The sequence below is a fragment of the Eptatretus burgeri genome, chromosome 3 (genome assembly GCF_056783735.1).
Source record: "Eptatretus burgeri isolate ZD-2024b chromosome 3, Ebu_testis_v1, whole genome shotgun sequence".
NCBI classification, from domain to species: Eukaryota; Metazoa; Chordata; class Myxini; order Myxiniformes; family Myxinidae; genus Eptatretus; species Eptatretus burgeri.
This window is the reverse complement of record NC_140963.1, coordinates 75,620,120-75,635,108: the sequence shown is the minus strand read 5'-3', so window position 1 is coordinate 75,635,108 and position 14,989 is coordinate 75,620,120. Positions and strand designations below refer to the sequence as shown.

Sequence of the window (14,989 nt, the reverse complement as noted above, 5' to 3'; positions counted from 1 at the left end):
AAAGGCAGTGGTTTGTTGCCTTATACATCACCCAAATATCCACTGTTTGTGCCATTCTCTCAAGCAGGGCTTAAACCAATGCCATATCTTTTACACATATCACGTGGGATTGTGAGTTGGACAGGTGACCATGACGGGTGGGGAGTGGCTTTGAAGGCTTGAAGTGGGGAGGGGATTGATGCCTTCGGGTTGGGAGGGTGAGGATTTCGGGTTGGGAGGGGGGAGCTAAGATGGGACAGAGTTGGGAGGGGAGGTTGAGGCTTTGAGGGGAGTGGGGGAAGAGATTGAGGACTCTTGGTGGGGAGGGCGATTGTGGAATTGTGGTGGAGGGTTGAAGGCTTGGAGTGGGGAGGGGTTGATGCCTGAGGTTTGGAAGTGGGAGGGTGAGGACTTGGGGTTCGGGGATAGAGGAAAGATGGGACATATCTGAGAGGGGAGGTTGAGGCTTTGGGGGGGGGGAGTTCAGGAGTTGTGGTTAGATGAGGGGGGTTGAAGGCTTGGAGGGGGTAGGGGATTGACTCCTGAGGGTTTGTATGGGGAGCGTGAGGACTTGGGGTTTGGAAGCAGAGGTTGTGGATTTAGGATTTGTGAAGTGGGAGTGAGGGGGGTGGGGGGGGGGGAGAGTTTAGGGCTTCAGGTCACATTTTACATTACATGTAATTTTCAAGGGTCCCTTCTGGTCTATATAATAATATGCTTATTTGTCCATCTGTCTGTGTGTAATGCTCAGGCTCTGCCCCAAAACACTGACTGATGTATATTCTATGTTGTTGTTATTGTTGGTGGTGTTGTTGGCTTATAGCATTGTAAACTAGAAAATTCCTCCACCCTGAGGAGGGTGATAACAATGCCTTGCGACCATACGTAAAGATAAGAGATTCACCGGGACTGGCAATCTCGTGAAGCCGTTCAAAACAGCAGAAGCAGCTCAAAGCTGCTAGAAGATGAGCAGTGAGCCAATGAGTGCACAGCTATGAATGCCCATGAGGTGATAAAGGCCATGGGGTGGGGGAGGTGGGGGAGGTAGGGGAGCGGTTAACAGTTTTCAGTTGAGTCCTGCGGAGCAGACAGAACAGTTCAAGAGAGAACTCAGACAGATACAATTGTCACGAAAGCCCTTGGTTCGTCCTTGGTTATTGCCCCTCACCCTTTTAGATGCACCGCCGAGCAAGAATGAGTGAACGTGTGCAGTGCCACCATGCGAGCCTCAGGAAGGAACAACGAGAAGTCACAAGAGTTGAAAACAGACAATGCCAACAATTCCCCCAAGAAGCAATGCGCGAACAGCTACTTGATGCCGCACCGTATGTAGCATTCTCCAGAGCAAGGGCTGTTACCGCGGAAGTTCCACATGTTTCTGGTAGTGAATAATAATGGTCATCGTACTGATCCCTCAGGTAGCCTACTATTTACATCCTCACAGATAGACATCCTCCCACTCACAGATACTCTTTGCTTCCTATCACTAAACCAGTTTCAATCCAGTTAGTTACCAGACCAACCACTCCACAAGCCCTCACCTTCAGTAACAACCCCACATGTGATACCTTATCAAATACCTTCTGAAAGTCTAGATATACTACATGCATTGTCCTTCCCTCATCCACCCAGTCAGAAACTGCTTAAAAGAGCATCAATAATTTTGTTAAACATGACCACCCTTTGCTAAATCCAGACTGACTACCTTTAATTAGTTTGTATTTATTTAAATGGTTCCTCATATGGTCCTTATTTAATATCACCAACACCTTCTCCACATTTGAAATCAACTTAACAGATACATTGTCCCCCATTTCTTCTCTGGATCCTTTCTTCAGTAACAGTATTACATTTCCTCCAATCCTCTAGTCCTTGTCCTGACTCCAATGAGCTGTTAAAGATATCTGCTAACATCACGATTATCTGCTCTGCGACTTCCCTCAATATACTTGGATGCATATTATATGGCCATGGAGCTTTATCATCCCTAAGTCTTTTGTAGCTGTTTCTTCACTTCCTCCACTCTTACTTTAATTTCTTCTAAAAACCCTTACTCACCCCTGAGATAGTTATGCTCAGCGATTGTAAGTTTCCCTGATTGTTCCTGTGTAAATGTAGAAGCAAAATGAATATTTAATAAGCTTGCTATCTCACCCTCATCATCCACCAATTATCCTATGCAATTGTTCAATGTGACCACACTCTTCTTAACCCTTCCTTTAACTCTTATATACTTAATTACACTGTGTACCTCCATGCTCCACCACCCTGGTCACCTTTACAATCCTCTACATTTATTCCCTCCTTAATGTTGTGCCTTTCTCTCGATAAAATACTGTCCTTCACTGAGATTGCCATGGGTCCTCCACTTGATCTTTCTTATCACACCTACAAGCCCCATAGCCTTGAATTCCTGTTCTCCAGTTGGATTGCTGACGAAACTACGTCTCACTTAAAGCATCGATGTAGTACCCCTCATCATCCACTCGAACTTCCAGCTCTTCCACTGACACAGAAGACCTGACAGCCCTCAGTCATGGAGGCAGGCTGGCAGATGATGGGAAGAGCATGTCCTGCAGTCCATCAAGAGGACATGAAAAAGATCATGTTCAGCACACCACAGACCAGGGGGCTTCCAGAGCACCAAGACTCTTGCTGTGCACTAATTTGGTTGCATTGTGCTCATTCTAGCCTCCACTTTGCACTCGCTTGACTTCTCGTACCTTTGGATCCTATTTTTTGGCTAGCTCCTCCATGAACCTCAATGCTGTATCCACAAAGGGGGTCCAACATTACAAGAGCTTGAACAGGTGCATTGCAACCAATCGAGTGCATTTCAGGACACCACCACACTGACTTTACAAGAATGACTTCCCTGCATGACAAGCTCGTGCTTTTTGCTTGCTCTATATTTTCCTCTCGTAGCCACGAGTGAATCACGTGCCACCAACAAGACTCTACTACGCAGGTCAAACCCTGGAATATGTGGAGGAGGGGTGGGGTGGCTCGGCCATCTTGTCTATGCTGCACCGTGCAAGTGCGGTGTGATCAAATGATGGAAAACTATGCGTTTTGGTTGGACACTCCGTGTGTGGAAGGAGGCAAGTGTATCCTTCAAATCTGGCACAGGCTTGAGTATTTTTATTCTTCTTTTCTTCTCCTCTTTTCCTTTTGGGGGTGGGGGGGCATGACACCCCCTTTGTGGATCTACCAATGTAGAGGGGTGATAAGCCAGTGAGCGGGGAGATTGAGTGTTTTGAGGGTGTGCATCACCATGGATAGGTATGCAATTATGGCAAACAGTGCTTTGATCATGACAGAAATACTTTTTAATATAATATATAAATAATACCATTTCTTTCATGCCACAAAGGCACATTGGGCTGCCGAGGCAATTTCATTGGCAAGGAGTACAGTCCTGGATGGGTCGCCACTCCGATGCAGGTTACCCCAAATGGTTATTACCCCAGTACACTGGTACTCATTTCACTGACCTCGGAAGGACGACAGGCTGAGTCAACCCCACCTAGTGTTAATTCAACAGTCAACACAAGGGCTTAAAATCAGGACCCTAAGGTTCCAATCCAGCCACCTTATCTTCTAAGCCAACACCAGGCTGAAACTTTTTAATGTGAATGAAGAATATTTTAATCAAGTAAAACGATTGTTTGTGAATTGTTTTCAAGTTTGCATTGGCATTAGAGTTGGAGTGCAGATGTTTTCTTTTTAATTTAAAAAGAATGTTACTGCCAGCGATAAACCAGAGGAGATTTAAAGCAGTCGCCATCTGGAGCCAATGAATAAACGAAGTTGATATTCTTTTCTTACGACTCTTGAGTATTATTGTTACGTGAGCTTTTCCAATCGAGTTCACTTGAGAAGGAAACCTTTCCATCTTTGCTCATCTGCTTGGAAGTGACATTGCATCAATGTCTAGGAAACTATGAAGCATTGGTCATGAATGACGTGACCACACACGAAATATGATTTGGTGGATTTGTTTGCCACAGCAATGTATTCAAACAATGTCCACTCTTATATCATGGACTAGCAATGTCAGAAGGACACCAGTTGCGGACCTGACAGTATCTACAAATCACACGCGATTCCAGATTAAAGCCAGATTGCCTGACCAGGACAGAGGCCGCAAATGCTCCGTAGCATCTGATAATCTCAGTATTGTGCAAACAGTCTGGACTTTATACAAATCGGCTGAGGGCTCACCAATTACAGGTTTTCCCTAATCTGGCAGTGCTTCCCAAATATTATTTTAGAACAACAATGTCTCGTGTTGATATCAACTTTTGCAACTGCATCGCACACGTGACAGTTGCACACCAACTTTTTGGTCGCGGTCCATGGCCTTGTCCTGTGGAGATTCTCCCGTGCAATTTGATAATGAGATAATACACAGACGAAGAGAGACTGAAGATGATACAGTCGGAAAGCTCTTCACTCTTCAGGAGAATGGTATGTAGCTGCGCATTGAGCCACTTGCAGCGAGATTAGCACGTTTGTGGAAAGCCTTTAGCAGCATGTTCCAAAACTAATTTCCCCTGCATCTTAGCAGACAGAACAATCGTTACTGTTGAGTACAGGTATATCCCAACCACACCTAATGTGATTAGATGTTACCTGTTCTCCATGACTCGGGTTCAATGAATTATCGCAGCATGGAACTCCTTAAAATGTACAAATACTAAGACTACATAGATGCCGATAACATGGGGATTGTTCGGACAGAATTTAAACTGGATGTGGGATCACAGTCAAACAATATTATACACTGAGACAACCGACGTGCTTACTTTCACAAATGCGTCTGAAAAATAACAGCAACACGTAAAGTATGATCTGTCAGCATCCTTTCCGAGCTCAAAATTCATGTTTCATTCAGATGTTCTCATATACTGCAAGAACGTTGCAAGTAGTAATTGTCACGTGAACAATTAGGGTAGAAGAATGGCTCCCTTGATATCACGTCTCCTTCTTTGCTGTCTGGTTCGAGGTATAATGATTCATCAGTCAGTCAGTCATGTACCATGCTCCACACAGAGCGTCTGTTCTGTCGAAGCAGTTTATTGGCGACGGTTACAATCCTGGATGGGTTTTTCATTCCGACTCAGGATACTCAAACGAGTGTGCAAGAATTTGGAATTTGTTCAGGGTGCTGGCAATAGCTTGCCTACTCTTTGGGAAGGACACCATGGGATTTTTAACATCCACTAACCAATGCTGGCAGACGGGACGCCCAGTTTAGCATCTATCTAAAGGATGGCGCACACATTCATGGCTTGCCCTGCATGTGAAACAACGGGGTGACAGTTTTTAGCAGTACTGAGATTTAAATCCAGGCTACACAGCTCAGAGGCGAGTGTGCATACCTCCAGGCTATCCTGCCAGCCTTATAATGATTAATGGCGAGGACATAAAGGGTCAAAACTTCAAATGAAGCAGTGCAAAAAGTGTCCGCTGTATCATGGAGCACACTATCCTCGTATGCCAGCTGAGCTATCTGCAATACTGTGCAGATAAAGGATCATATGACAACTTTCACAAGAGCAACACAGACTCGGATAATAGATGAGATGAGATCGTGATCTTCAGTATCACGAGAATGTGAGACTCTTCGCTTTGCAGATGGGAATACCAATCTTTGTGTCATTGCAAAAAAAAAAAAAAAACGGTTGTTGTTGATGGGAAAATAAAATTATGCGGTGTATAGGTATGGGGCTAGCTATACATTCGGGGAGCATGCTGCGTTGCAAATTGTTTATTGTATCTGCTGCAAGACAATTGTTGACGGACGGACGCAGGCAGGCATACACGCAGGCATGCCAAGACCGAGCCCCTCTCATATTATAGATGGGTTATCAATGTTAAATGTAAATTAAATGCAGTTTGTATATGCCTTTAAAAAAAAAAAAAAGAGACAAAGAGAAATACTAAAACATGAGAATAATGACATGTCAGTGCATTGAAGGTACCTGATGCAGATCGAGTCAATGGCAGGAAGCACCAGTTAATGGGACAGCCAATAAACAAACAAGTTTATTTTAAACAAAAACAAACCCAAAATGTTCGTGTTACTTTTGAGCAAAATTTTTCATCAAATATATTATTTTTAGTGAGATTAAAACATTGAAGCAGATCCAAGCTGATGATTTCAAAGAGGAAAACAACTGTCCTTGGATGGAATTTTTGTTACTCTCACTACATTCTGTGTAGTCCATGAGCCAGACCTCAACATTTTGGGTTTCATTACCAAAAAGGGGAACAGACCCCACCATGATTTTTGGTTAGCTTGATACCTCAAGTGTCCGAAATCAGTTGATGGACTTGCAAGGAAGGTAGCTCAATGACCTTTTGGCGGCCATATTTAAAAATGCCCGCCGTTATTTCACCAAAATGGAGGAAATTGGAAAAATACCCACAACTCACCTCCAGAATGTCCTATGGACATGCGGTTTGGCTTAAAATGATTGCAAGAACATTCAACATCTGCTAATATATAGTTTTGGACAGTTATTTGCTACGGTATGTTCCAAAATTCGAAATTTCTCCCAAAAAAGTGGCATTTTTAGATTTTTTTTGCGAAATGTTATCAGAAGTTTTCTGCCAATTAATGTTCAAATATATCTAAGCTCATTTTTTACCTTGGTCACCAAGAGTGGTTCATTAGGCATTCAAAGAAAGTCAAATATAAAGTTATCTGAACTTCACAGGATTTTATAGATACGTATTGTGACATGCTCCTATTTGCTGTTTTCGGCTTTTTGGGGGTAGCGGTAAACTGATATCAATAAAACTTTTCAGAACACTCCACATAACAGTTTTTTATCGGAATAAAATGCATGGTCCGATACGTGCGGATCGCGAAGGTGACTGGCACTTGTATTTATCATGCATCAAGGACTTGAGACCTTGGTGTTTTGCCATGGACAAAACAAACTATTCAAGATATCTGCCAGTGTACTATGTGCAGATGACCCAATTGGAGAACACATGTCCAGACCTTCATGATCATTTTCTCCATGGTGGCTTCTCAGTTCAACTTCAGCAAGTGAACCCATTTGCCAAAATTGCAATTGATCAAACAGTTGAAGAGACCGTGAACAAGGATACCCAAACATCCGGAGGTACAAGAGGCTTTAATCTGAGACAAGGTGCCTTGTCACGATTTTATCTAACCACCGAGTACAGGGCAGAAGCTCTGAGGCAACTCCGAGAAATGGTATCAGTGAGTTCGTGTCTAGGTCATGCTGACCTACAAACCTCTAGAATCAAGAGGGACGAAAATGATGTTACATCAATCGTTGATATGTTGGAAAACAATTGGACAAATCCGTTCTCAAACCAACCGTCAGATCTTGTGAATTTAGCAACCGGTGCCGCAGCACCGCCAAATGTGAGCACTGACTTATTGAAAGCCTGCAAAAAAGTTAAAGAAGCCTTAAAGTTACATGCACACAAGTTAGAGGAGGGTTCAGGATTTTATGACCCAATAAAGAAACTTCAATTACAAACATTCAGTTCAATGCAGAAAGACACAGTTGTCAATGCTGGGACAAACAAAGAGATTGTTTTGAAGGCAGACCATCGTGTCTTTGGGCATATGATCTTGATCGCTCAGAACAGGAAGTGAGATGTGAAAGAAGTTATCTGCTTTCCTCTCGGTCCCAAAGCATGGGCATTGGCCAATGGTGATGGCACCCTTAAGAAAACAGGGAAAGCAACTTTGGGAAAACATATTGAAAAAGAAATTGCTAATGTTGAATTGTTCTCAGGTCCTCGGGCAACAATAGTTGATGCCATGGGGATAGTCCACAAGATTCACGGCGAGAATCTGACATTTGAAGAACTCTCAGTGATAATTCTGAAGAAAGTCCTGAATGATTGCCAGGGAAGTGGACGAGTCGATGTTGTGTTTGACGTCTACAAAGACCTGTCGATTAAAGACGCAGAACAGTTGCATCGTGGTTCTCAACATGGCATTGCATTTAATCAGATAAAGCCAGGACATAGAATAAAGAACTGGAAAAGGATGTTGGCGAGTAAGGAAAGCAAGAACAAGCTTACAATGTTTCTAGCTGACAACTGGAAGGAAGAACGGAACAGAGACAAACTTGGTAACACAACAATGATGATGAAGGTACCTGATGCAGATCGAGTCAATGGCAGGAAGCACCAGTAACATCGGGTCTTACTAAGATAGCATTTTCCTTTCACTCTGGTGAAAAGTGTTTCCAGATTACGAAGGATAATGTGACAGAGATTGCGGCGCTTGCATCAACCCATGAAGAAGCCGACACGAGAATGCTGGTTCATTGCAAACATGCTGCCATTACGTATCCAAAGGTTATGGTGATTTCAGAGGATACTGATGTATTTTTGATCCTCCTTGGCCTACATTCGGAATTCGGGACCAGTAGAATCCTGTTAAGACGCGGGGAAAAAAACCAAATAAGACTTATTGACATCTCAAGGTTGGGCACAATACTAGGCAAGGATGTGTGTACGTCGTTGATAGGAGTCCATGCGTGGACTGGCTGTGATTCAACTAGTTCATTCGCTGGCCAGGGTAAGGTAAAAGCAATCAATTTGATCCGCAAAAAGCAGCATTTCAGAGAAGCGTTCATGAAACTTGGTCAGGAGTGGGTCGTCAGAGATGAAATGTTCGAAACGATACAGGCATTCACCTGTAGCATGTATTGCTCAAACACGAATGTCAAGGAGGTCAACATCCTCCATTATGATTTGTTCTGTTCAAAGAAAGGGGATATTTCATCGGGACAGATTCCCCCGTGCAAGGATGCATTAAAACAACACGCAACGTGCGAACTACCAGTCTGCCATTTGGAGGCGTAGTCTCCAGAACTTTCCTGACATACCCAGTCCCACTGAAGGGCATGGTTGGATAATGGTAAAGGGAAACGTGGAAATATATTGGCTTACAATAGCCCCAGCCCCAGAGGCTGTTCTGGCACTAATGTCGTGCAAGTGCCCAAGAAGTTGCAATGATGACAGCCCCTGTGTAGTGAATGGTTTCAGCTGCACACCAGTGTGCAGACTACAAAACTGTGCCAATATGCATGATGAGACAGAGGATGAAGACCAATTGCAAGACATGGATGATAGTGACCGTGAAGAGGAAGACGAAATTAGATATATTTTAAGTGGTTGAGTACATATTGAGAAATAGTGTATTTTAATTTGTGGACGAGTGCTAAAGTCAAGACGTCGGGAAAACCTTGCCAGGAAATTACTGGGGGGTACCGCGAGAACCGGTTTGGTCGGTCAAACAACATCTGGATATTAGTTAGCAATTACATGAAATGATCATTCATTTGTCAGTAAAAGTTTAATTCGGCAGGGCATTGGGATGCAGTTTCAACACGGACTGCATTACTGGATCACCTAAGTATGAAAATAGCCAGAAGTTGTTGGATCAACCAAACCGGCTCTTGCGGTACCCTCCAGTTAAGGTACATGTACAGAGTCAGATATACCCAAAGGAACTTGATTCAACGCTTTTTTGGCGAACATATCAATAATTTCTCGGAGACCTTGGACACCATATGGGCCTTCACCACCAAAATATGGCCAATATTTGGTGAATTACTTTTTAATACAAGTTTTGTGAAAACCACTAACAGTAACTGGAAAGACATACAAATGTTGTTGATTTTGAAAACAACTATAACAATAGCAAACTACTGGCCCCTCTGCTGAGTACTGGTCAAGTCCTGGTTTGTACCCTGTACATTTTGGGGATATAGATCGATGAATAGACATTCAGGGTATTGTTCACATTAATAACAATCTGTCATAGATGGGCTTTATGTCCCTTCCCATGATAAGGCCTGGGATAGGGCCCCAGTTGGTGTACTAATACATGGGAAATGTATACTGACCGGTACTCAGCAGAGGGTCTAGTATATAATGAGCATATGTAAAATCTTATTTCAGTTATAAAAATGCCTATTAGATATTTTGAAACCCCAATGGTGGCATAGTATAGAAGGTTTTTGAGATCAGGTACCCCAAAAAAGGCCGAAAACTGACAAATAGATCATGTACGAAAACGTATCTATAGAATCCTGTGAAGTTCAGAAAACTTGATATTTGACTTTCTTTGAATGCCTTATGAACCACTCTAGGTGACCAAGGTAAAAAAATGAGCTGAGATATATTTGAACATTAATTGGCAGAAAACTTCTGATAACATGTAGCAAAAAAACCAAAAAAATGCCACTTTTTTGGGAGAAAATTCGAATTTTGGAACATACCGTAGCAAATAACTATCCAAAACTATATATTGGCAGATGTAGAATGCTCTTACAATCATTTTAAACCAAACCGCATGTCCATAGGACATTCTTGAGGTGAGTTGTGGGTATTTTTCCAATTTCCTCCATTTTGGTGAAATAACGGTGGCCATTTTTAAAGATGGCCACCAAAAGGTCATTAAGCTACCTTCCTTGCAAGTCCCTCAACTGATTTCGGACACTTGAGGTATCAAGCTAACCAAAAATCATGGTCGGGTCTGTTCCCCTTTGTGATAATGAAATTCGGTCTGGCTCATGGACTAGTGGTGCTCCAACAATACGTGGTGTATGAGAAGCACTTCCTGGTGGTTTGGTTGCAACAGGATAACCTTTTTGGGTAAAGTGGCTCCAGTTGGACTTTTCTTCTTTGAAGAGACAAGCCACATTTATGTCAGACAATTGTCTGGATAATTTTAATCGAGAGAGCATGTCATCGATGTCCTCTAATCCCAGTTGCACGTGCTTATATTCCTTTGGTAACCATTGGTGTGATGCAATATCTCTATCATACGAGTCAATGCAAAACAAAAATATAAACACTTAAAAATGAGTTCTTAAATACGACCAACAAAATACGTTCGTCCCCACCCAAGTGTATTTTTGTACTCGTCTTTCAAAAAAGGAAGGGCTGTTTGGGTAACTAAGATGCACGTTCTCTTGCCTTTTAATTGTATGGTCTGGGTTCGAATCTCGGCCCAGCTTTGAGTCACCCTGGTGTTTTGTATAAATATGTGCAGTGACTATTGCAAGTAATTTCAGCCGGACAACACCCCTGCCGGCATAGGTCGTTGATGGACGTTAAAGATCCCACAGATGTCATTCACGAAGAGTGGGCAAGCTATAGACTTAGGCCAAAAATATTCCCCAACCGACCTCACAAGAAGGTGGCAAAAATTGTGGCCGTTAAGGAAGTATACCCGGGTCGTAGTAGTCTTTCTTTAAGTAAGGTAAAGGCCCGGTCACACCTTGACGTTTTAGCCAGCGTATGCCGATTTTTGAATTTTTTTTTCTAAAACGCTGGCACACGTTGAATACGTTATGGGTAAGTTTTGATATATGGTATATATGTATATATATATGTATATAAATATATATATATATATATATATATATATATATATATATATATATATATACATATATATATACATATATAAACATTCACAAAAACATGTAAACTTATACATTTAAACAGACATAAATATATATAAACATTTACAAACACATGTAAACTTATACATTTAAACAGACATATACATATATAAACATTCACAAAAACATGTAAACTTATACATTTAAACAGACATAAATATATATAAACATTTACAAACACATGTAAACTTATACATTTAAACAGACATAAATATATATAAACATTTACAAACACATGTAAACTTATACATTTAAACAGACATATACATATATAAACATTCACAAAAACATGTAAACTTATACATTTAAACAGACATAAATATATATAAACATTTACAAACACATGTAAACTTATACATTTAAACAGACATAAATATATATAAACATTTACAAACACATGTAAACTTATACATTTAAACAGACATATATATATATATATATATATATATATATATATATATATATATATGTGTTCTTGTGAATTTGCGCCCGCCGGTGTGCGGACGGCCACGTGACTCGAATCGCGGCATGTCGCCCACCGGACGGACAATTCAGTCGTGACCCTCTCGGACCAACGCCGGGAGCTAGTCACGGGTGGGGGTTTAACCTCACCACGATCATGCCAATTGCCCACCCGCGCAGGATAGGGTTGCTCGCCAAATTCGATCTACCTAAGTACCTGCGCGAATGGTCGACCGGGCGGTCGCACCACGCCACAGGCCGACTCCGGACACGAACCGCTTAAGTGGTCCGTTCCGTGCTCCAGTGATAAACGAGCGGTGTTATTGTCGGCCACGACAGTTCCGATTAATTATCAGGCATATTAAGCCCACTACGAACCCTTTACGTGAAGCAGGATGGAGGGTCAATTAAAAGGAAGGCGACGAAGCGAAACGGGAAAACAGTTCAACACAATGCACATTTATTCCACGCACACGGAAAGCACGTATATACAGCCACAATAATCAAAATGCACATATAAGGCGTAAGCAAGAGTTAAACCAAATACGCGTACACACGGCAACACTTATACAGTTCTACTTTACAGACGGCGCCAACACACATTTACTCAAAAGCAAAGGAAAGAAGCCACCCTCATAGACAAGGGTCCCGAACGGGTTGGCAGACCGAACGAGTCCCACGAGACCGTTGCAGGTTACCTGCACCCTCGCGGTGCGATAGTGGGCGAGCTCTCTCCGACGCTCCTTGTACGAACGCACAGGTCCGCGCGACACAGCAGGCAGAGCGGCGCCTCCAGTCCGCCTTCCCTCCGCGACGTCCGGACTCTCCACCGACTGCAAGCTCCAACGAGCGGGTCGCTCTACGGACCGCTTCTCCAAGAACCAGACGGGCAGAAGACCATGAACCGCCTACTGACACTGACACTCTCACCGACCGCCCTGACCTGACTTCCTCTCAGCGGCGCCTCCGTGCGCCCTTTTAGTTCCCCGGCACCACGCCCCTCCCTTCGCAGCACGCGGGGGGGGGGGTTGGGGGGGGACATTCCACCAGAGAAATCGGGGCGGGAGTTGAGTTCCAACCGTCATTCTTGTTTACCAGAGAAATCGGGGCGGGAGTTGAGTTCCAACCGTCATTCTTGTTTACCAGGAAAATCGGTGTGGGAGTTGTTGTTGTTCTCCTTTTGTGTTCGTGGAGATGTTGACGGTTGCTGGCGGAGTGGTGAGGATGGCGTGGTTGTTGAGAGGCAGATGTGGTTGTGGTTGTTGTGAAGCAGCGTTGTGGTTGGTGGTTGTTGTGTGATGGCGGTTGAGACGTGGTTGGTTCAAAATAAAGATAGAACAGAAAAACGCCTAACTTAAAGTGTCACAGCCCAAATGAATCACATAAATTCCCTCGAGACAACGGATTTGGGGCTAACTACACATGTACTTAGAGATATCTCATCTATGGGCCCTTCATGGTGTAATGCGAATTTCCACAGCTGTAACAATATATATATATATATATATATATATATATATATATATATATATATATATATATATATATATATATATATATATGTATATATAAACATATACCTGTAAACTTATACATTTAAACAGACACATATATATATATATATATATATATATATATATATATATATATATATATATATATATATATATATATATATATATATATATATTGTTGTGGTTACCAGATTCGCAAACCACCATTCAGGTCCCTTAGGTGAGGTATCTCGGTAAGTGCATGTGTAGTTAGGCCCAAACCCGTTGTCTAGTGGGAATACATGTCATTTATACGTGCTGCGACTCTTCAGGATAGCCGTTTTTCTTTTACTATCTTTATTTTGGACCAATCGCCACCATCACAACCACAACATCAACCACCGACCACAACCACCGCTTCACCACAACCGCCACGACCTTTACCGTCACAACTCGCCACCATCGCATCGCCGTCGTCTCGCGCCACTCATGGGCACCGATGCTGGACTCGTGTAGGGCGCACGTTGAACAGCGTGTACAAAATCACGGATTTTCTGCTTCAAAAACGGATCCAAAACGACACACGCCCACTTTTTGCCGTCCAATCGGTGAGCGAGGGGCGAATTGGCCCCGCCCCCAGGGCGATCGATATATGCAAATTTGTGGATCAAAAAGCCTTCACGCCCACTTTTTGTCGGGCCAATGGGGAGCGAGTTGAAAGGTCAAAGGGAGGGGGTCAAAGGCGAAGTTACGGGGGGATAAAAGGACGGTGTTCGTCAGTAAAAGGAGGAGTAAGAAGTCGGAACGAGGAAGAAGGGAGTCGTAAAGGTCGGAACGAGGCGAAGGAGAGTCGGAACGGAGGGGACGAGCTGTGGAGAGGCGGCGAGTCGGACGAAGGGTGCTCGCGTCGTGCAAGGAGCTGCGCGCCCGAGGGAGGCCGGCAGCGCGACCTGGCCGAGGTGGAGACGCTCGTCGCACATAATAAAGATCCTCTATACCCTGAGCATCAGCAACCCCCCTCCTGTTTCCCCCCGCGCTGAGATAGTGCGACCAAGGGGGCCCCTTTTCCCACCCCCTGCCAGGCACTGTCCACGAGGCCCGCGGGTTGCGGGGCCATCGCCGCTCCGCGTCTCATCACCAGACGGGTAGGCCCGACCAGGTCTCGGCCCCAGGCCTACCTCATTCTTGAGGGTATTTCTTTTCCTTGGTTTTGGGTATGTGTTGTCGGCGCCGTCTGTGAAGTAGAATTGTATAAGTGTTGCCGTGTGCTCGGTAGTCGGTATTAGCTCTGCACTGTGTTTTCACTTTTATGTTTGCTTTTTGTGTAAATGGAATTGTGTTTTCTTTTTTGTGTGCATTTGGTGGAATTGTATTTGTGTGCTTCCCGTGTGCCGAGAATAAACGTGCTTTATTGTTGAACTGTTCTCCCGCTTCGCTTCGTCTTTTCCTCCATTGAATCCCCATCTTGCTTCACGTAAAGGGTTGGTAGTGGGCTGAATACGCCCGATAATTAATCGAACCGTCGAGGTCGACGATAACACCGCTCGGTTATTCTGATAGTACGGAACGGGTCGC

The 14,989-nt window shown here is 43.5% G+C and overlaps 1 protein-coding gene across 2 annotated transcripts in view; it reads right to left on the bottom strand.

Annotated features, from left to right (window-relative positions):
* Window positions 1-14,989, bottom strand: part of LOC147030205 (retinoic acid receptor beta-like) — a 264,218-nt gene that overhangs the window by 111,961 nt on the left and 137,268 nt on the right. The window lies entirely within an intron of this gene.